The following is a 16120-nucleotide window of genomic DNA, read 5'->3' on the forward strand; positions in this document are numbered from 1 at the left end:
GTTGTACCTACTTAGCTCTTTTGTATCCCTAATCCTGGGAAAATCTACATGATCTATAACCAGTTCCCCTAACATTCTGAATGCTCTGACATATGATTGCCTAAGTTGGTATGATGCCACCAAGACCTATGAGATGAATCACAACAACATCCCATGTTGCAGATCTGACAGAGATAGACATTAATGTGAAGGAGATGAATATTGATGAAGATACTGGTAGCAGTGGAGTCATTATCAGTGAGACACCAGCAGATGATACAGGCAACAGAGATACACCCCTCAATACATTGGACAAAACCTGAAGGGAGGAGACCCTTGAAGAAAAGAAGGCATGTCTGCAAAAGAATCTAGCAGATATATGTGAACAAAATAAGATATACAGGCTGCAGAAGCAGATAGAATACAAACAGAGAATAATGAATGATGATTTCTCTTTAGAGTTCCTCTTACACACAAGACTGATAGAGGAGTCAGATGATTTCAACAATGTGAAGCCACCAAAAGCACCTTACTACCATGGCAAATCACTTGATGAGTGCAAATTGTGGTTAGCTTCAATAAGACAGCAGTTTCACCTGAGAAAATCATTACAAAAGACACCAGATGCAGTCAGAATTGATTGGACATTCAGTCATTTTCATGACAAATCTCAGATGCATTGGCAGATGTTGGGAATAGAGGGAGAACAACTACTCATGTCATGGAATAAATTCAAGATGTGGTGTAAGAATGATGTTGAATCTGAGATAACTTGTAGTTAAGGCATAATGCAGCATTATCATGACACCATTCAATAAGAGAACCAATCCATACCCTTGTTTTTCACATACATTGCTGAACTTGAACAGAATCTGAACAGTTTATCAGATGAATTCTTTTGTGTACTCTTTCTACAGATAAAGCTCAGATCAATCATCTGGGCTGAACTGGATAAACTGCAATATCAACCAAAAACAGTTGTGGAATTACAAGAACAAGTGATGCTTATTAAGTTCATTCTAGAAAAGAAGAAGCAAAGTCAGTGGAACAAGAACTAAAATAAGAAGAAATGGAAAATCTCAACCTCTCAAGAAAAAGATGTGTCCCAACAAGACAATAAAGGAGGTTATTCATGAATGAAGAAGATGCTGGTGAAACCACTTTCAAAAATGTCAGAAGAGAAACACAAATGATGAATGGATGAAGGGCTCTGTCTAAGATGTAGCTAATCAGACTATAGAGTAAAGTTCTGTACAAATGGCTCCAACAAGTCCCAGTGGACAGATGAAAAGGATGAGGATTGGATGAAGGCTAGGGCCACAAAGCCCATGCAAGACCCAGGTCAAACATTAGAAAGATGGGGTGTTAACCCAATAGAGAAGGCAAGCAGGCACAGTATGTGCCTGTTGGCCACACTGACTACACTATCAGGTGGTCTTATGGAGCAAGCTGCACTGTTGGACTCAGGTACCACAGTGGACAGTATCTTCTATGAACTGGTGTTCCAATTGGACTGGGATCAACCAGAGATGCCCATGGGAGTCATTGAGATGTTGAACAGAGCTGAGACTGATTGATATGGCATCTACAAGACTCAACTCACTATAATGGACTTCATGGGGACCACAAAGGTGGAAAAACATACATTCACAGTGATTGACATGGTTGATGTGAACATAGTCCTAGACATGCCATGGTTAGAAGATTTTAACCTGGACATAGACTGGAAGGACAAGATGTGGTGTTACCAACTCTCAGAGAAAATGGTGGAACTCCTAAATGCAGATAGATTCCTCTGAGTGGTGTGCATCAAGAATGAACTCTCTTATGTCATTTTCACATCAGATGACAACCAAGTTCTGACAGAAGTGCCTGAGTGGTTGAGAGACTATGAAGATGTTTTCTCAGAAGAAAAAGCAGCAGAGTTGCTGGAATTGATGAAGATCAGTCATCTGATTGTTCTTAAAAATAGTCATAAGCCTCTGTACATGCCAATCTATGGACTATTGCCCAAGCAGATGGAGGTTCTATGAGAGTACATCAAGAACAAGTTATGCAAGAGTTGAATACATCTGTCACAAAGTCTGGTAGAGGCTCCAGTGTTGTTTGCACCCAAAGCTGATGGAGGACTCAGGCTCTGTATTAATTATTGTGGTCTTAATGCAATCATGGTAAAGGACTGTTACCCCTTGCTGTTGATAGATAAGATGTTAAGCTGGTTGGCAGGAGCATGCTACTTTTCCAAGATAGACCTATATGATGCCTACCACCAGATTAGAATCAAAGAAGAAGATGAATGGAAGACCATATTTTGTACAAAGTTTGAGAGTTTTGAGTATCTTGTTATGTCTTTTGAGTTGTCAAACACACCAGCAACCTTTCAGTCCTATATTAATAGGGCACTGGCAGGCCTGGTTGATGTATGCTGTGTAGTTTATCTAGATGATATTCTTATTTTCTCAGTCTCAGAGGGAGAGCACAAGAAACACATTAGACTAGTTATGAAGTATCTAAGAGAATATCAGTTATTTACAAAGCTTGCTAAGTGTGCTTTCAAAAGACAAACAATCTCATACCTTGGATATATCATTAATAATGAAGGTATTAAGATGGACCCAAAGTGGGTACAGATGATCATGAAGTGGCTCTTGCCATAAAGTTTTCATGATATTCAGGTATTTCTGGGTTTTGTGAACTTCTATCAGAGGTTTATACAAAAATACTTGGTTATTGTGGTGCTGTTGACAGACCTCTTGAAGAGCAGTGAAAAGAGAAGAAAGAAAGAATCTTTTCTTCTGATATCTGCTGCCAGAGAAGCATTTTGCAAGTTGCAGGCAGTCTTCTTCAGAGAGTCTGTTATCCAGCACTATAATCCAGAATATAGAATATATCTGGAGACAGATACTTCAGAACATGCTGCAGGTACAATATTGCTACAGCTGTTTGAAGATGGGTGGCATTCAGTTGTCTACTGGTTATTTAAGTTTAACCAGATCCAACAAGCCTATAGCACACCAGATAAGAAGATGTTGGCCATTGTCTGAGTGTTTGTTCATTGGTGGCAGTACTTAGAAGAAACAAAGTACTCTGTAGAGATCATTATGGACCATGCAAATCTTCATTCATTTATGAAGTCCACAAACAAGGTGGCACAACAACAACACATAAGATGGATAGAGGTTCTCAGAGCATATGACTTTAAGATTCTCTACCACTCTGGGAAGCATAACCCAGCCAACACATTATTACAAAGACCAGATTATGTCAAACTAGAAGAAGACATTGGTCTGCTAACATATATGCTCAAACAATGTTACACAGATGGTGTTTCAGAGTGGGACCCATTTGAAGGAACTTTCTTTAATAAAGGAGGTATTCAAGTATGTGCTGCTCACACTGTCCAAAGCAGTGGGGTAGAGATGGTGCAGGGGAGATCTGGTGGCACCAAGATAGTTGAGTCAGTCCAGAGAGCACCAGTTAAAGATGCTGGGGAGACTCAACAAAGGAATTGCAGGAGATTCTGGATTTCCTGTGTGTGCATGAACATGGTGACAAAAAATGAAAAGGCCTATGATGAACTAACTGTGAGTGTGTTGGACCTGCTGCTAGAAGCACAAGAAGACAATCTCTCTGTACAAGCAAGATTCACCAAGACAGGATCTCAGCAGTCAGAGTGGAAAATAGATGAATGAGATCTTTTGATGAAGAGCAGCAGAATCTACATCTCTAATAATCTGGCTCTAAGGCAGGAACTACTACAAGTCCACCATGATGATTCATTCACAGATCACTTTGGTATGGTGAAGATGTTTGTCTTGCTCCAGCAAAAATACAATTGACAATCAATAAGACAAGATATTCAGATGTATATATGTGAATGTCAAACCTGTCAACAAGGGAAGACTCCAATACACAAACTATATGAGTTGCTTGCATCATTGCTGACACTTAGTGGTCCCTGGTATTTAATATTCATGAACTTTATAATGGACCTCCCTCCAAGTGGAGAGGAGAGGAACCCATATAATGCAGTTCTGATTGTTGTGGATTGATTTACAAAGCTTGCACATTTTCTTGTATGTAGAAAGAAGATTAATGTGCCAGAGATGGCAAACCTTCTGTTCAGAAGAGTGTTTAAAGACTTTGGATTTCCAAACAATATTGTTTCAGACTGGGGATCTGTTTTCACAAGTGAATACTGGTCAGAGCTATGTTTTCACATGAAAGTTAGATGAAAACTTAGCACAGCATTCCACCCACAAATGGATGGCCAAACAGAGGCACTGAACAAGATTTTGGAGGGATATCTTTGTGCCTATTGTAGCTATAGACAAGATGATTGGGAGGAGTGGCTTGTGTATGCAGAATTTGCATACAACAGGTCAGAACACTCTGTAATGCACATGTCTCTGTTCAAAGCAATGTATGGCTTTGAATCTAGGGGACCAGATGAGATTCAGAAGTTGGTTGATGATGATGATGATGCACAGACAGCACCCAACAGAAGACTGAGGATGATCTCTGTGTTAAGAGATAGTCTGGTAGAACATTTGATGAAAGCAAAAGAGGACCAAGTACAGTTCTATAACTGAAGATGTCAAGATAAAGTGTATGCATCTGGTGATGAAGTGATGTTGTCATCAAGAAACCTACAAATAATATATTCTTGCAAGAAGTTAGATGACAAGTACTATGGATCTTTCTCAGTGATAAAGGCCATAGGAAATAACACATATTGACTGAAGCTCCCTCCAAGCTATCAGATCCATAATATTTTTCATATCTCATTGTTGGAACTGTACTGCATGAGAATGAGTGAGGTGCCAATGTGTCCTCCTGTGGTACTGGTAGATGACCATCATGAGTGGGAAGTAGACAAAATCTTGGATGACAAAGCACACTACCACAAGAGATGTTATCTAGTGAAGTGGAAAGGATTCCCTATTGAGGAATTGATGTGGGAACCTGAGAAAAATCTTAAAAATACACAAGAAACCCTTAAGGATTACCTAAAGAAAAGATGAAATTACAAGAAGACAAACAAACCTATATACAGGAAGAAAGATAAATGTGACACAAAACAAACATAAAGACCACAATGTGCCTACAAAATCAAGAATTTAACAGCAAGAAGGTGTACCACAAGAGCACTCAAGATATGGCTGTGATAGTGGTGAACTGGCCATAGACAAGCAAGACTCAGGAGTCACAGGTACATTTGGTACAACAACAGACAGAACCACAATAAAAGACACAATCACAGAGAAAGACATTACAGATAAAGAAGTATGAAGAGAATAAAGTATTTCTACAACACTCCAAAAACCAGAAGAAACAATGTTGGTTAGATAATCAATAGAAGACATGAGATTGGTCTAAGCAGTAGTTAGTCTGAGAACAAGTAAGATGATACAGAAGATCTACAAGACTGGTTTCTGTACTGTCTTGAAGAGCTTGAGTTCCACTCATCAAACAAGTTATAAGATAATCAAGCAAGACTCAGACATTTGCAACTTCATTTTCTATCTGAGAGAGAACAGTACAAACTGGGCTTGACAAACAAGAAAACTCAGACAGACTATCTTTGATAGATTCCATCTCAGACACAAGATTCACAGTCTTGACTACATGACATGAGGCAGAACAACAATATTTCATGGAAGATTCTTCAACAGTAGAAGTGGCCTGGTGGCAGCAACATTTAGCAGCTTCTGAGTCAAGCTCATGAAATTTACACACAAGTATACTCATGCACTTGACATTGTACAGACAACACAGATTGACTGTGTCAAAACTATGGTATTCTTCTTGAAGTTGCAAGAGCCAACAAACTAGTTTGATGGTGGATTCTGGAATCTACAGCCATATCAGAACAACAAGAAGAACAGATGAAGACACACTTACATCACAACAGATACAGATTTGATATTCTAAACAATAAGAACAAGATTTCTTCTCAGTGTTTTATAGACAAGGCTCACCTTCATTCAGATGGTCTGTGAATATTAAGTAAACACAGACAGAGTACAGAAGAGTATCTTCTTTGTTGTGTGCAACAGGATCTTTCAACAACAACATTGTGATGAGTTATAAAACAAATAAGAAACAACACCTGAGCCCAAACAAAGCAGAAGAAAAGAAGAAAGAAGAGGGCCAGAAACTCTCTATTTATATCTGTCATAACACATCAAGATTGCTAGTCCCACAACTTGTTGATAAACAACATAACAATGGACAACAGACAACATAGCAACCAGACAAGTAAACAAACAAAGAAACAAGTACATGATGAAATGCTGGACTTTTGTAATAAAACAATTGCTGTCCTACAACAAAGAATGTCTACTGCAACTGGTGGTGATATGCATGTGGGATATCTATATAGACAAGCAGTGAGTAATACAGAAGCTTACACATCCAAGAACCTATAATGCTCCACCAATAATAGGGGAGCTACAATGATGTATGAAAAACCACTTCAGTAGCTCTATGCCTTGGAGTTCAAGGCCTCTGGGAGGGGGAATAGTGTTACAAACATAGACCTAGACCAACCAAGCATCAGACAATGTTGGATGTTCAGAGGTATTCACATGACCCCAACACTGAATGTATAAGAATCACATGATTTGCATGGATTGTGGGAACCCCAGCATTCAGTCTCCAAGTGAGGGGACCTCTATGTTTTACACACAACTCTCTCCCATCAGTTGCAGGCATCATACCTACTTAGCTCTTTTGTATCTCTAATCCTGGGAAAACCTACATGACCTATGACTGGTTCCCCTAACATCTTCTAAGTACTGCTGCTAATAAATAAATACTTGAACAATAATCAACATCTTCTTATTTAATATACTATAGACTTATTAGATCTGGTCAAACTTAAATAATTAATAGATAACTAAAGATTACCTGTTATTGAACAGCTGTAGTAATATTATGCTTACAGTATATTCTAAAGTACTATCTTTAGATATATTTTATATTCTGAATTATAGTAACAGATAACAGATTCTTTAAAAAAGACTATCTTTAACTTATAAAATACTTTTTTAACAGTAAATATTAGAACAAATAATCTCTTCTTTTATTTATTTTCACTATTTTTCAAGAGATCTATCAACAGTACCACAATAACTAAGTACTTTTATATGAATCTTTGATAGAAGTTTACAAAATCCAGAAATATCTAGATATTATAGAAACTTTATAGCAAAGATCACTTTATAATTATCTGTATCTGCTTTGGTTTCATCTCAATATCTTTATTCTCAATAATATATTCAAGATATGAGATTGTTTATCTTTTAAAAGTATACTTAGCAAGCTTTGTAAATAACTAGTATTCTCTTAGATACTTTATAACTAGTCTAACATGCTTTTTATACTCTCTCTCTGAGATAGAGAAAATAAGATAATACACAGTATATGTTAACTAGCTCTATCAATGCTCTATTAATATAGAACTAAAAGATTACTAGTATGTTTAATAACTTAAAAGATATAACAATGTACTTAAAACTTTTAAACTTTATATAAAATATGATCTTTCATTCATCTTCTTCTTTAATTCTAATCTAGTAGTAGATGTTATGTAGATTTATCTTGAAAAAGTAATATACTTCTACTAGCTAGCCTAATATTTTGTCTATTAATAGCAAGTGATAATAGTTCTTTACTATAACTATATTAAGATTATAATAATTAATACAGAGTCTGAGCTCTTTATTAGTCTTGAATATAAATAATATTAAAGTCTCTGCTGAACTTTATAATAAATATATTTAACTTTTATATAACTTGTTCTTGATATACTCTTGTAGAATCTCTGTTTGCTTGAATAATAATTTATAGATTAGTATATGCAGAGACTTGCAGCTATTTTTAAAAATAATTAGATAACTAATTTTTATTAATTTTAGCAACTCTACTGCTTTTTCTTTTAAGAAAATATTTTTGTAATCTCTTAGTTACTTAGATACTTCTATCAGAACTTGATTATCATCTGATATAAAAATAATATAAGAGAGTTTATTCTTGATACATACTACTTAAAAAAGTTTATCTATATTCAGAAGTTTTACTGATTTCTTTAAAGATTAGTAATATTATATCTTGTTTTTCTAGTTATATTCAGATTGAAATTGTCTAATTATAGTATATCTAGAATTATATTTATGTTAGTTATATTAATTACTACAAATATTTATCTTATTATATTTGTGATTCTCATGAAGTCTATTATAGTGAGTTGAGTCTTATAAATGTTATACTAATCAGTCTCAGCTTTATTTAATATTGTAATAACTCTGATGGATGTCTCTGATTAATCTTAATTTACTTAAAATGCTAGTTTATAGAAAATACTGTTCACTGTAGTATCTGAGCTTAATAGTACAGCTTATTCTGTAAGACTATCTGATACTGTAGTCAGTATAATTAACAAACACATACTGTATCTGCTTGTTTTTTTTATTAAGTTAATACTTTATCTCTCTAATATTTAACTTGAGTTTTGTATAAGCTTTGCTGCTCTAATTTTTATCTGATTTTTATTCTTTTTGTCTGTTTACTGAGACTTGTTTAAGTTATTTATACAAAACTTTACTCTATAATCTGATTAATTATATCTTAGGCAGAGCTCTTTATTTATTTATTATTTATGTTTCTCTTCTAATATCTTCAGAAGTAGTTTCACTGGTATCTTCTTTATTTATAAAAATCTTCTTTATTATCTTGTTAAGATATATCTTTCTCTTAAGAGATTGAGATTTTCTGTTTCTTCTTATTTTAATTCTTGTTTTACAGACTTCATTTCTTCTTTTCTGAGATTAACTTAATAAGAATTGCTTGTTTCTGTAGTTCTGTAACTATTTTTAATTAATATTGCAGTTTATCAAGCTTAGTCTGAATGTTTAATCTGAGTTTTATCTGTAGAAAGAGTACATAAAAGAATTTATTTAATAAATTATTTAAATCTTATTCAAGTTTGACAATATATATAAAAAATAAAAGTATAAATTAGTTTTTCTGTTAAATAACATTATAGTAGTACTGTATTGTATTTTAACTGTAAGTTATCTTAAATTTAATATTATTCTTACATCATATTTTAAATTTATTTTATAATATAGATAGTTATTCTCTCTTTATTTCTAATACCTGTCAGTGTATCTGAGATTTATTATAAAAATAGCTGAATATTTAATTAATTCTGATTATATCTGTTGTCTTTTATAATAATTTTCTCAGATGAAATTACTATCTTATTAAGAATAATCACAATTTATACTTACTAAGTGATTTACTATAGTAGTAAGATGCTTTTAAAAACTTTATATTGTTAAAATCATCTGATTTCTCTATTAGTTATGTATGGAAGAAGAACTTTAAGAGAAAATTATTATTTACTAGTCTTTATTTGTATTTAATCTACTTCTACAGTTTGTGTATTTTATTTTATTTATGTATATTTGCTAGAATCTAAGTCAACTATTCAGAGTTTGTTCAATGATTTAAAACATATTACCTTCTCTAAAAATAAAGAAAATCAAAGCAAAATAGAATGCACCTTGGTTTTAAAATCTAGCTGATTTAATAGATATTCAAATTGAAAAACCAGACAAGAAAACAGCTAAAGATAGTCATATGAATAGAATTAAAAATCTAGAAAATAGATCTTTAATTCTTTATTCAAATAGATCTAAAGCTGAAGAAAATCAGTATGCTGGTGCTGGTGTATACAATCTGCAAGATAATATTAGATTTTTATCAAATCTAGGCAAATATCTTAAAGTTTTTGATACAAAACTATTTACTATAGATAAAGTATCTAAATTAGCAAGTTCTATCTCTCAGTCTCAATCAAGATCAATACCAGATATCTGGGTGTTTTCTGATAGCCAAGCTGCTATTCAAAGACTTATAAATCAAGATCTCAATTCTGGCTTATATTATCTTCAATCTATAAGAAAAACTACTAAGTATATTAAAAATCAGCAAATTAATATACATCTTCATTGAGTTTCTGCATATGTAAATATACATAGAAATAAAGAAGCTGATCTAGTAGCAAAGAGAGCTACAGAATTAAATCAAGTTTATTTAGAGAAATATATATCTCTTACTTATATTAAGAGATATATTAAAGAACAAGCAATAATAAAGTAATATAAAGATCTTTTTAATAAAGAAAAGCTTACAAATCACTACTCTTAATTTAAAGTAAAATTCAGATAGAAAGTATCTACTTTTTCTATATCTAAAAAGATATGGTCAACTATTTGTCAATTAAAGCTTGATTATAGATATTTCAGATTTTATTTAATAAGATTATCTAACTACTCTTCTAATCTATACTTTTTCTGTAATTATGTTGAAAATTCAAAGCATTTATTATTAGATTACTCAGCTTATCAAACTGAAAGAAGAAAAATTTAACAAGAACTTAATATTTCTTAACTATCTTTAAATTTTATTTTTGAAACTAAATTAGATCTAAAATAGCTAGTTTTATTTCTGAAATATACTGGAATAGCTACTAGACAGTGGCATTTTCAAATATATTAACTTTGTTTCCTTAATTTGTGTCACACTACTATAAGAACTTTATTTTTCTTTAAAATTAATTTTATATACTATCTAATATTTGACTTTTGTGGAGAAAGAACATCTTATATTGCCTTGAAATACTTTAATTTTTCTCTTTTCTTAGTTTTTACAATGTACATTAATTAAATTCTAACAGATCAGCTGCTTGGTAGTCTTTATAGTCACTGACTGCATAAGACTATAATGAATATTAAAAAAAAAAAAAAAAAAAAAATGTTCACTAGATTCTTTTGCAGATATATCTTCTTTCTTTTAAAGATCTCTTCTTTTTAAATTTTATCTAATATATTAAAAAGTACATTTCTGTTGTTCATATTATTTGCTGATGTTTTACTAATAATAGCTCTACTACTATCAATATCTTTATTATTGTTCATTTTCTCTATATTAGTATTTATATTTATCAAGTCTATAATGTGGAGTATTGTTGTAATTTATCTTGTGAATCTTGTTAGTATTGTATTATTCTAAATACTTCAAGTATTTAAAATATTAAAGAACTAGATATAGAGTACATGAGTTTTCCCAGAATTTAGAGTATAAAAGAGCTAAGTAAATCTGATATCTGCAACTGATAAGAGAGAGTTGTATGTAGAATGTAGAGATTCTCTAACTAGAAAACTGAATACTAAGATTTCTATAATCTGTGGTGAATTATGCAATTCTTATATGTTCAGAGTTGGGGTCACATGAGTTCTCCTGAAGACCTGGTATCATTTAATACTTGATTAGCCTTAGCCTATATTTATAACAAAAGATGAAATACTATAAAGTAAAAAGATAATTAATTATATTTTTAATAAATACTAACTGAAAAAATAATTCTTATTTAACTAAATCTAGAATCTACTGAACTAGCAGGTTTTTTCAGTGTTTGTTAACTTAATTAAATTTATATGTAGACTAGTTCTTGTAAATTAGTTATTAAGTTAATAGTATAAAGTTGAATATAAAACTTTAAAAAAGTAAGTAGCTTTATAAATTAAGTAAATTTCTTGGTTTTTAGTAGCAGATATTGTAAGTTCAAGTTTTCTCTCTATCTCTATAGAGCTTCTTGCATTTTTACTACAAATTAGTAGCATTTTTACATTTTAAAGTGGGCTAATTAGGAAATTGAAGATATTTTGATTTTCAAGAGCTGCTTGGTGGTGTGAGCCACTTGAAGGTGAATTATATTAGCTTTGAGAGTGATTATATAATCTACCTCTCACTCTTTCTGAGGTAAACAGATTATTTGATGGCTTGGCAGTAATCAGATAGTAATAGAGTGGTATCCAGTTCTGGGATTTCCTGTCCTGGTCCCAGATTCCCATCCCAATTCCTGTCCCAAGGACAGGATCAGGTTGAAGCTCAGCTTAATGGGATGGGACCAGGTTGTTTAACAGCATATTGGGACAGTTCTGTGGAAATTGGGATTGGGATGGCATTGGGACCAGGATCAAAATCTAGCTAGTAGAACAGGCCCAGGACCTGACATGACAAAATGGAATAGAACTGGGATTTCAATATTGTATATGGGACAGGACCAGTAAAGTGTAGAATGGGACTGGGAATCTCAGTCTATTTGTATTGTCAAAAAGTAACAAAATTTGGTAACAGTTCTAACATAATTTTATTAATTTATTTAACTTCAGAAAAGTACTGAAATTTGGTAATGCTCTTTACATAATTGGATCATATTGCAAGCTATTAGCTACTTGAGTCTATTATCTATTGATAATGTTGATGTATTTCCTGTTTCTTATCTGGATTGAGTAGTGGATTTAGCAGGCTTGTAATTTCTTCTCATACAATCTCTGGGGTATCTTGATCATCTTGATTGTCTTGAATAACTTTCTTGACTAACTTCTCATGCAATATGAGTGCTTCATCCAGCATATGCATCTTATCTTCATGTTTAAGCAGCATGATCTTCTTGATTGTAGATGCATGGAGCCACAATCATCAATAATAACATGTATCCCAAGCAACATTGAAAACTCATTCTACCCCAATCTCTGTTAAAGATATAGCCAGAATGTCCCTTGCCATTCAAGTAACAGTTGGAAAATCAGGCTCTAGCATTCTTCACTGTTCCAGAATTGGAGCTCAAGATGATGTCAAATTCTCATCATTTAAATATTGCTCTATTTCATTTTGGAAATTTGCTTATCTTTGATAGAGTCTCTCAAAAATCATTTGCTCAATATTCTAGAGAAGTTAGTAAAGAAGAAATCAGAATAATACTTATAACAAATATACATCATTCACATCAAGTATTACTTCTCTTGACTGTTCATATTTCTTATAATGCTTTTTGTAAAACCTCAAAATATATTGTCAGTATGTTTCACACTCATCACTGGTCCAATTCTCTGAATCATATGCTCTCATGTAGCATGATGGATGGAGGGCAGCAGCTACAGCTAGCAGCTCACTCTTTGAATGCTCAGTATCACTATAGTATTTCTGGAATTTCAAGTTGGCAGCTTTGATAGCTTCTTGAATATTCTCTCTTGTTATTAACTGTTGGGTCTTGTTCTTCTCTCTTTCTAAATGCTGGAAAAGATGATTGTATGTTGTCTATATCAGATGAATTGTTGGGCCTGTTGTTTTGGACAGTATCTTGGTAAATTAACTGAATGGCTGCAACAGTTCAACTATATACTCTAGCTGCTTCCAGTCATGGTTCAATAAGCAAAGTCTTTGGTATTTTGGTGATGAGTTCTGGATCCATAAGTTCACAGCTTGTCAAAGCAACAAGGCACAAACATACATCTTATAGATAGAATTCCATCTTGTGTGAACATCTTGAATCATCTTGTACTGATTCTCTTGTTGATATTCTCAGAAACATGCAGCAAGTTGGGGGGAGACATTAATTATATTGGCAACAAGACAAATCTATTATCAAGCAAAGATTAGTAAATCAACTCAAGTATATCAAGACCATTACCAAATTTTATTACCTTTCTAAGAGTATTTGTAAATGTGTTTGTTGATGCTAGGTCATCAGTAATTAAGCTCTCATTAAAGATAGTGGGTAGAGCATTATTATCTGGCTGAATCTTGAGATTGCAAACCAGCTCTCAAACCACAAGTTAAATTATATAAGCAAGACAGAGTATTGTCCCACTCTCTGCATTTCAATCAGTTGTCTTGTTCAACTGCTGCAATGCTGGCCTCAACTAATGTGTAAGATGTGCTCATATAGTACCATTGTTTGATGCATTGTCACTTGTAATTACAAGAAGATTACTCTCAAGCCTCTATACTGCTAGTGATTGTTGGAGAATCTCTGCTATATTCTTGTTAGTATAAGCACTCTCTAAACTTTCAAAATCCAGTAAATGCTCACAGTACTCTCAATTCTTTGTAATGTAATAACCATTAATTGCCATAAAGACAAGGTTATTGGGACTTGTCCAATTATCCACTGCCAGAAATACCTTGGTTGTTGGATTATAGTCAAAGAGAAGATTTCAGAATAACTGATTGTACATATCATTCATGACCTGATATAATGTTTCTTGTGTGGGTATCTGTAAAGTCATTGCAGGGTTGAGCATGATTATTAATGTGCAGAATACTGGATTCTCAATAGCACAAAATAAGAGATTCAAGAATATTAATGTTTGTACAAGCTGTCAGAGAAAATTGTCTCAATTACATTCAGAAACAGGCAGATCTGAATCTGTTCAAGAATATTTCAGAAACTGTTACTAAGACACCAGAATCATTACTAAAATTCATTACATTTGGGAAATTAGAATCCATGACCTACCATTATGTTAATCAGAGTATTACTCTGTCTATTATCAGTTTTTGTATAATCTTTGCTCATTAAATGCTTCTTCAGATCACTTGTACCATTTCAAGAAAAGCTTGAATAACTGAGAAAGATTTGGTAATGCTTGCAAATTACTCCTGGAGTGCTCTTAGAATACTCTGCCACCTGATTAAATTTTGACCAAAAATCAGAATAGTGTTGCTTTGTCTTCCAGTTGAGATCACCACACTTCTTATCATTAATCAACTGAGCAGCTTCAGTAGTCAACCATCAAGTAACAAATAACTTATGATGCAGCTTCTTCCACAATATAAATTGTTTTTTTCCATGTTGAACTATAGTTAATTCTGAAGAAACTTCTGTAGATTTTGCTTGTTTGCTGGCTTCAGCTATTAGATTTTTCTTTCTTTTTTTTTTTTTTTTCACAATCAAATTGATTTTTCTCTAAGTTCTGCCTTAGTCAAAAAAGTAACAAAATGTGGTCAGAGCCCACACAAAATTTAACAATCTCTAAATAATTAGTCTTATTTTACTCTGTAAGTACAGCAACCAATTATAAAATCTTCTTCTTCTATAAAATGGAACATTCTTCTTCAGGAAAATAAAATATTTTGCTAATTTAATAGCACCCCATTCTCAAATTAATATGAAAAAAGAACTAAAAACCTAACTTTCTTCTCTAGACATTAATAATCCAATCATTCTCTGTCTTATTATCCTTCTCATTATTCTTATCAGAGAACACCACAATCTCAAAATCATCTTTCTTCATCTTCTCTGGAACAGATGGACTGTTGTTGTCTTCACTCAGACTCTGTAATTAGCCCAGGAATCTTCTCATCTTCTTCTCAACCCTCTCTCTCAACACACCAACCACAGCAAGATAATCATAATCATGGGCCATGATCTTAACCTCAAGCCTGGCTATCATTTGGCAGAATCAGGCCTCTCTACATACAGCAATAGAATGCTGCACCTGGCTTGTTTTGATCTAAATATGTCAGAATTATTACTAAATTTCATTACTTTTAGATTCTATCTTCTTTTTCTGCCAAGCTTCATTCTCAGTTTCTGTAATCTCTAGAGTGGTATCCGGTTCCGGGATTTCCCGTCCCGGTCCCAGATTCCCGTCCCAATTCCCGTCCCGAGGACGGGATCAGGTTGAAGCTCAGCTTAATGGGATGGGACCGGGTTGTTTAACAGCATATTGGGACAGTTCCGTGGGAATTGGGATTGGGATGGCATTGGGACCGGGATCAAAATCTAGCTAGTAGGACGGGCCCGGGACCTGACATGACAAAATGGGATAGGACCGGGATTTCAATATTGTATATGGGACGGGACCAGTAAAGTGTAGGATGGGACCGGGAACCCCGGTCCATTTGTGTTGTCAAAAAGTAACGAAATTTGGTAACGGTCCTAACATAATTTTATCAATTTATTCAACTTCGGAAAAGTACCGAAATTTGGTAATGCTCTTTGCATAATTGGATCATATTGCAAGCTATTAGCTACTTGAGTCTATCATCTATTGATAACGTTGACGTATTTCCTGTTCCTCATCTGGATTGAGTAGTGGATTTAGCAGGCTTGCAATCTCTTCCCGTACAATCTCTGGGGTATCTTGATCATCTTGATTGTCTTGGATGACTTCCTTGGCCAACTCCTCATGCGATATGAGTGCTTCATCCAGCATATGCACCTTATCTCCATGTTTAAGCAGCATGATCTTCTTGATTGTAGATGCATGGAGCCGCGATC

This window comes from Coccidioides posadasii, chromosome 2, assembly GCF_018416015.2.
Source record: "Coccidioides posadasii str. Silveira chromosome 2, complete sequence".
Taxonomy (NCBI): domain Eukaryota; kingdom Fungi; phylum Ascomycota; class Eurotiomycetes; order Onygenales; family Onygenaceae; genus Coccidioides; species Coccidioides posadasii.